The sequence below is a fragment of the Adiantum capillus-veneris genome, chromosome 20 (genome assembly GCF_014529385.1).
Source record: "Adiantum capillus-veneris isolate H3 chromosome 20, ASM1452938v2, whole genome shotgun sequence".
Taxonomy (NCBI): domain Eukaryota; kingdom Viridiplantae; phylum Streptophyta; class Polypodiopsida; order Polypodiales; family Pteridaceae; genus Adiantum; species Adiantum capillus-veneris.
The window spans coordinates 83849582-83856255 of NC_140950.1; positions in this window are offsets into that span (position 1 = coordinate 83849582).

Sequence of the window (6674 nt, forward strand, 5' to 3'; positions counted from 1 at the left end):
TACCAAATATAATAGAAAAGTAAGCATGCACGCAGCATGATTTGCGAAAAAGAGGGAGAGAATTATCATTGGCTAGCACTTTGAGGAAGCCCTTAATACAAGAATTTCATTGTATTTGTAGCCTTTCGAATTTGACGTAAGTTGTTTCCCTCATCTCACTAATTTCATTAAGGAAATGGGTGACCACTACTTTATGAGATGATATAAATCTTTTAGATCTCACTAATCCAATAGTGAGACTCGACTCTCAGAGAGGCACTCAAGAAAAAAAACTTAACTTTGGGAAGGATTTACAAATCTAATAATGTGAAAATTGCATTATATTCTTCATGAAAAAAAGAAGTATGTGTGCCCGATTTTGAAAAAACAGTGGAGATGCAAAATCTGATAGGGATGCTCACATTTTTGTCATGTTTTAAGAATGTCTACTAGTTCTTTACCTCAGTACCTTTGCTCACGAGTCTGATAAAGACGATGGAGAAGTTATTTTTCATGCATGGATCTATAAGTCAAATTCTTTTAGAAAGTAGCATGCACATGTTTTTGAAGAGTTTTGTATGTTTTTGTGATACTTCTACAAGAGGAAGAAGAGATATTGAAGAAGGAAGAAGATGACGCTTCTTCAAAGAGAGGACTCTATGAGTCTATGTTTCTTATGACAGAAGGCTGAAATTGTGTAACATTTAATGCACTAATAACTTGTGTGTAGCGGAAATTGATAACATAGTGAGCATTTCATTAAGAACAAGTTCCTAATGAGCATAGACAGAGTACTTAATTGAGAAAGCAATGTAGCAATTTACACCTAGCTAACTTGGCATTGACAATACTTAAAAAGAGACAGAAATAGAACAATTGACAACATTTGAGGACCAGATTTACATGGAGCCAATCCCCCCTCCATAAAAGCTTTGTATTATAGCTTCTCCCGTCGAAGGAGACTTTTGTACAATACAATTCTTGTGTTCCATCTTCACTGCACCAAATTATGCTTGAAGATCACACCTAGTGTCTCTAGCCTTAGTCCCAAGACCTCGCACACCTTCAAAAATGGTGAGAGCTAGTAGGGAATGAGGATAGATTGAGAGGAAGAAGAGGTATTTTACAAGAAACAAGTATTCTCCTCACATAATCACTCTAATAGCATAGCTTAGCTTAGTAATTAGTATGGTATAGGAGATGAGCATGCCATTGAAGCTTGGCTCTTGGTTTAATTTGCATTCCATAGCCAAGAGTTGTTGGTGTAGGCCTCTACTTCTTAATGCTTGGAAAGGAGATGGAGTTCTCCTTGCACACGAGTTGTGTGTGTGTGTGTGTAGCATTATGTTAGAGTAAAATGTAGCCCCTTCTCTCATCTTGGTCGACTCCTTGCACACGAGTTGTGTGTGTGTGTGTGTGTGTAGCATTATGCTAGAGTGAAATGTAGCCCCTTCTCTCATCTTGGTCGACCCCTCTTGCTAAATGCTCATGCTGGCCTCCCATTGGCTCCTATAAAGCTTAGCCAATCACAAATTAGAAGCATAGTTGATAGCCTTTTGACAAGTGTCCCCCTTTCCCTTTTGTAAGAGCTTTAGGTATTTAAATAATTCATCTAAACTCTCGTTGGATCTTTTTCTCTTCTGGCCAATAGGAATCAGGCAAGCCATTCGGCTATTGGATGCTCATTGGACCCCTTGGTAGACTGTGCAATAGTCTTCTAGGGAGCTTAATTTCTATTGGTTCTTTTATCAAGCATTTTTTAATTGATTAGACTAAATTTTACTGTAGCCTAATTCTCATTGGTCCACCTCTATGGCCATCCAATAGGATTTGAGGGGAGGTTAGGAGCAACAAGCCTAGGAGCTTGACATGTGTCCAGTATTCCCTTTGTGTAAAGGGGGAGCCTTGGAGTGTGTGTGTGTGTGTGTGTGTGTGTGTGTGTGTGTGTTTCTCTCTCATCCCCTACAATATGGGCTCACCCCCTCCTTCCTAGGGATGTGGGAAGACTTTTTAGTCTTCCCATGACCATCCAGTTTCCCCTTGCTTTGGCCATTGGATAAAAGATTTAATTTTTTCGAATCTTAGCCTATGGAAGTCTTAATGGAGCTGAACCTTAGGTCATTTAAGCCCCATTGAAGCACATTCCTCTTTTGCAGGCTATCCCCCTTTGGATCCCTATTTTCCCTCCTTTGGATCCCTGACAGAGACCGGTTTGGCAGCCTTACCAATATTCTAGCTTTTACTCCCCTAGTACTTCCCCATATTAAATGGTCAGTTTAACATGAGAAAATCATTTGGGAGTATTAGATATTAGTTTTTATGACATTACCGAATATCGTCATTAAAAATATCTTGAAACCCCTTGAGAAAATTGGATAACTCTAACTCCTTTTGATTATTTATATTTCTTCTGCTAAAGCATTAGGTTCATTTACAGAATCTTTAACAAAAATCATGTACGCGAAAGTAGAGCTCTTTTTTGACTTATTGAAAGCTTGCTTACGTACAAGAGGTATGGTACTACCCAACTCCTTAGCATCTATGTACATATCTTTTTCCCTAAACCTAAAGTAGATTTGCCTTTCAGGGAATTTAACATTGGCAGCCATGCGATCAAATCATGGTGCCCCTAGGATTACATCCTCGTGCTTGAGAGTAGAGATAAAGAAATCCTCCTTGTCCACATAGCTTTGGACATGGAGCCTCAATTTCCCAATGAAGGGAGCGATTGAGGCTTCTTGCCCCTTGAAAGCACCATCCGCAGGTAGGACATCTCCCATCTCATAGGCTTGGATGCCTAGCTTGGTGTCCAACTCTGTGGATATGAAATTGTGAGTAGAGCCAGGGTCAAAGAGAATAAAAGCATCACATTCTCTTACCTTTCTCCAAGCATGGCATAGAGGAGATCCTTTGTGATGATCATCCTCTTATTGAATTTCAACCAAGGTAGTTCTAGGAGACTCATTACGTGATTCTTGTGGGGGCAAGCACGATAGGCATGACCTTGCTCCCCGCACTTGAAACAACAGTTATCTTTATGACAACTCTCTAGCTCTTCAGTAGAGAGTTTATTTTTGCCTTTATAAACTCTCTTCTCCTTAGCTTTGTTGTTGTTGGCGTTGCCTTTGGGAGACTTTTGGACATTGTGCTTCCCCTTAGGCTCGTTGCGGTCCTTGTTTTCCGTGGGCTTAAGATTTCTCTTAGCCCCTTGTTGGAAATTGATTCATGAAGCCACCATGGTATGGTGTATGATCGCAGATATGGTGCGTGGCCTTTGGGAGTTAACATACTCCGCCATATCCTGAGTTAAACCCGCACAAAATTGTTGCTCTCAAAAATCCATCTTTTTGAAGACAGTGGCTTTGAGATGTAAATCTCAAAACTTGTATAGATATTTGTGAATAGATTCGTAGGGAGAGAGCTTCAAGCTTCGCCATTCAGTGAGTACTTTGTCTTTGGTATCGGTAGCCAAAAACTGCTTCGTAATGGAAGCTCTTAAAGTTTTCCATGTTTGTGGAGCTTTATCGTTTGCTTGTAGGTTAGACCACCATTGCCTGGCGGACTTTTGAAAATGCATAGCTACATGACATAGCTTTGAGGACTCCGTGAAGTCCTCATCTCCAAACGCCGCATCGAATTGTTGAATAAAGGCCAAGACTTTGTCCGTACCACCAAAAGTGCCATCGTAGATAAGGAAAGAGATGTTCTTTCCTCCCTCTTTGAACTTTTTGAGCTTTGATGACCTCTTCCAGGTGGCATAGGATTTCCTATGGCCTCTTCTTTTAGGTGGTTCAAGAGCTACACCATCACTTTCTTAAGAAGAGGAAGAGTATGAGGAGGATGGAGAAGAGGGTGACCTCTTTCTCCCCTTTTTTCTCCCTTGTTCCTCCTTGTCTGCACCATCACTGTCTTCAGAAGAGGAAGAGGATGAAGAAGATGGAGAAGAGGGTGACCTCTTTCTCACCTTTTTCTTCTCTTGTTTTCTCTCGTCCCTCTTTGAATTATGGTGTAGAGAAGTATGCGATGGTCTTCTCCGTTTAGGGAGTGTTGGAGAGCGTTTTGCCCACCGTCTTCGTGGAGTCATCTCCGTCAAGGTGGTAGGAGACTCGCTTCTTTCTCGTCCTTTGGATGGGGGCTCTAATGTTGAAACTTGGGTTCTCCTTTGGGAAGGAGATGTGTCATCGAGTAGTAGATTTTTGAGCTCTTCGTACGGATCCTCTTCTTCTTCCCTTATCGGAGAGAGTCCTCTTTTGGAAGTCTCACTAGGAGGCTTCTTAGGTACTCTCTCTTCTTTGTGGGGAGTTTAGAGAATACCATGGGTGCGCAATTGTTGTAGCACTTGAAGTCGCGGAGCGGAGCGTGGATCGACTCACACACACACACAGAGATACACGGAGAGCTTACACAGTACGCAGAGAATCGTTTTGAAGGGTTATCTCCCAAAACCTTATTATCCACAAAAGTATAAGTGAGTATATACAAAGAGTTAGTGATAAGTGAGTTAGGCGAGTGGGCGGCCATATCCGTATAAGAGGCCACTTGGGCTTTAATCCCAACAACCTCCCACTTAAAGTTCAATGTGGCACTTTAAGTAACTGTAAATCTATGAACATAAATGTACAAAGATTTACATGGCTGCCATCTATCCAATGCCCAATAACTCACGAAAATGCACAAAGCCCTCTTCTGGAAGTCCCTTTGTGAGTAGATCAGCAGGATTTTCCTTAGTGTGGATCTTCAACAGTTATATCTGCTTGTCTTCAAGTACTTCCCTAATGAAGTGATATTTCACATCAATATGCTTAGTCTTCATATGGAACACTGGATTCTTTGCCAATTGTATAGCACTTTGACTATCACAATATAACTCTGGCATATCTACTTTGATTCCCAAGTCTACTACCAATCTACCAAGCCAAATAGCTTCTTTGCATACCTCATTTGCTGCATACTCAGCTTCTGTAGTAGACTACGTACTACAATCTTGTAATTGAGATCGCCATGATATGACACCTCCAGCCAATGTAAAGACATAGCCTGATGTAGATCTCCTCTTATCCAAGTCTCCTGCATAATCTGAGTCAGTGTATCCTCTGACACTCAAATCCTGACTACCATAGCATATGCGCATACTCTTTGTATGTTTTAAGTATCTCATGATACCTTTCACTGCCTCCCAATGTTTCTTGCCAGGATTTGACATATCTCTGCTAACCACTCCCACTACAAATGCAATATCCAGACGTGTAGCAATCATTGCATACATCAAACTACCCATTGCAGACGCATATGGAATCTTATCCATTTCAGCCTTTTCTTCCTCAGACACAGGACAATCTTGTTTTCTAAGTTTCACATATGGTGGCAATGGAACACTCAATGCCTTTCCCTTCTCCATATTGAAACGTTGCAAAACCTTGTCAATATACTCTGTTTGAGATAACCAAATCAACTTCTTTGATCTGTCTCTCTCAATGCGCATACCAAGTATATGACTTGCCTCACCCATGTTTTTCATGTCAAACAATTTTGCCATCTTTGACTTCAAAGCTGAAATTTCTTCCAAGTGTTTGCCAGCAATCAACATGTCATCCACATACAAAATAAGGATCAGCCAACTGCCATCCTTAGCCTTCTTTGTATATAGACAGTGATCGAACTCACTACCTTTGTAGCCTTGAGAAAGCATAAACTAGTGGAACTTATGGTACCATGCCCTCGGTGATTGTTTTAAGCCATAAAGACTCTTAAACAACTGGCATACCAAATCTTCCTTGCCTTTCTCAACAAACCCTTCTGGCTGCTGCATGTAAATTTCCACATCTAAATCACCATGCAAGAACGTTGTCTTGACATCCATTTGGTGCAACACCAAATCCAATATGGCAACCAATGCAATAAAGCATCTCAATGTAGTCATCTTGACCACTGGAGAGAAGACTTCATCAAAGTCAATGCCTTGTTCTTGCTTAAAGCCCTTGGCAACAAGCCTTGCTTTGTACTTTGGCTGACTATCATGAGCGGTGATCTTATACCTGTAAACCCATTTACAAGGTAGAGCCTTTTTGCCATGTGGTAATTTAACTAGCTTCCATGTCTGGTTTTTATGCAGAGTTGTCATCTCTGACTGCATGGACAACTGGCATTTTTTCGAGTCAACCACTTGTAATGCTTCCTTGTAACAAGATGGTTCTCCGCAATCTGTGAGCATGACATAATTTAGAGATGGCACATAACGATCAGGTGGTTTGGAGACACGCTCAGAATGTCTCACCACAACTGATTCTGCCTCTCTAGCCACTATAGGCTTTTCCTGAGCCATGCTGTCTTGATGTGCTAGCACTAGGTCCATCTTCCCTGAAGACAACTCTTCTGATCTCCTCTGTCTTCTCTGGCTTAGCGTGAAACTTGGCTTCATCGAAATGCACATCATTGCTACAAATAACTTTTCTGGACTCAGGATCCCAAAGCCGGTAATCCATCTCGCTCGATTCTCCGTAGCCAAGAAATATACACTTCTTGCTCTTTGGTTCTAACTTATCCCTGAACTCCTTAGGAATATGGCTATAAGCTTCACAACCAAAGACTCTGGGATGCTTATACGAAGGTGCCTTGTCTGTCCATAGCATCTCAGCCACTTCACTCTTATCCAGAACCCTACTAGGAGACCTGTTGATCAAATGGACTGTTGTAGC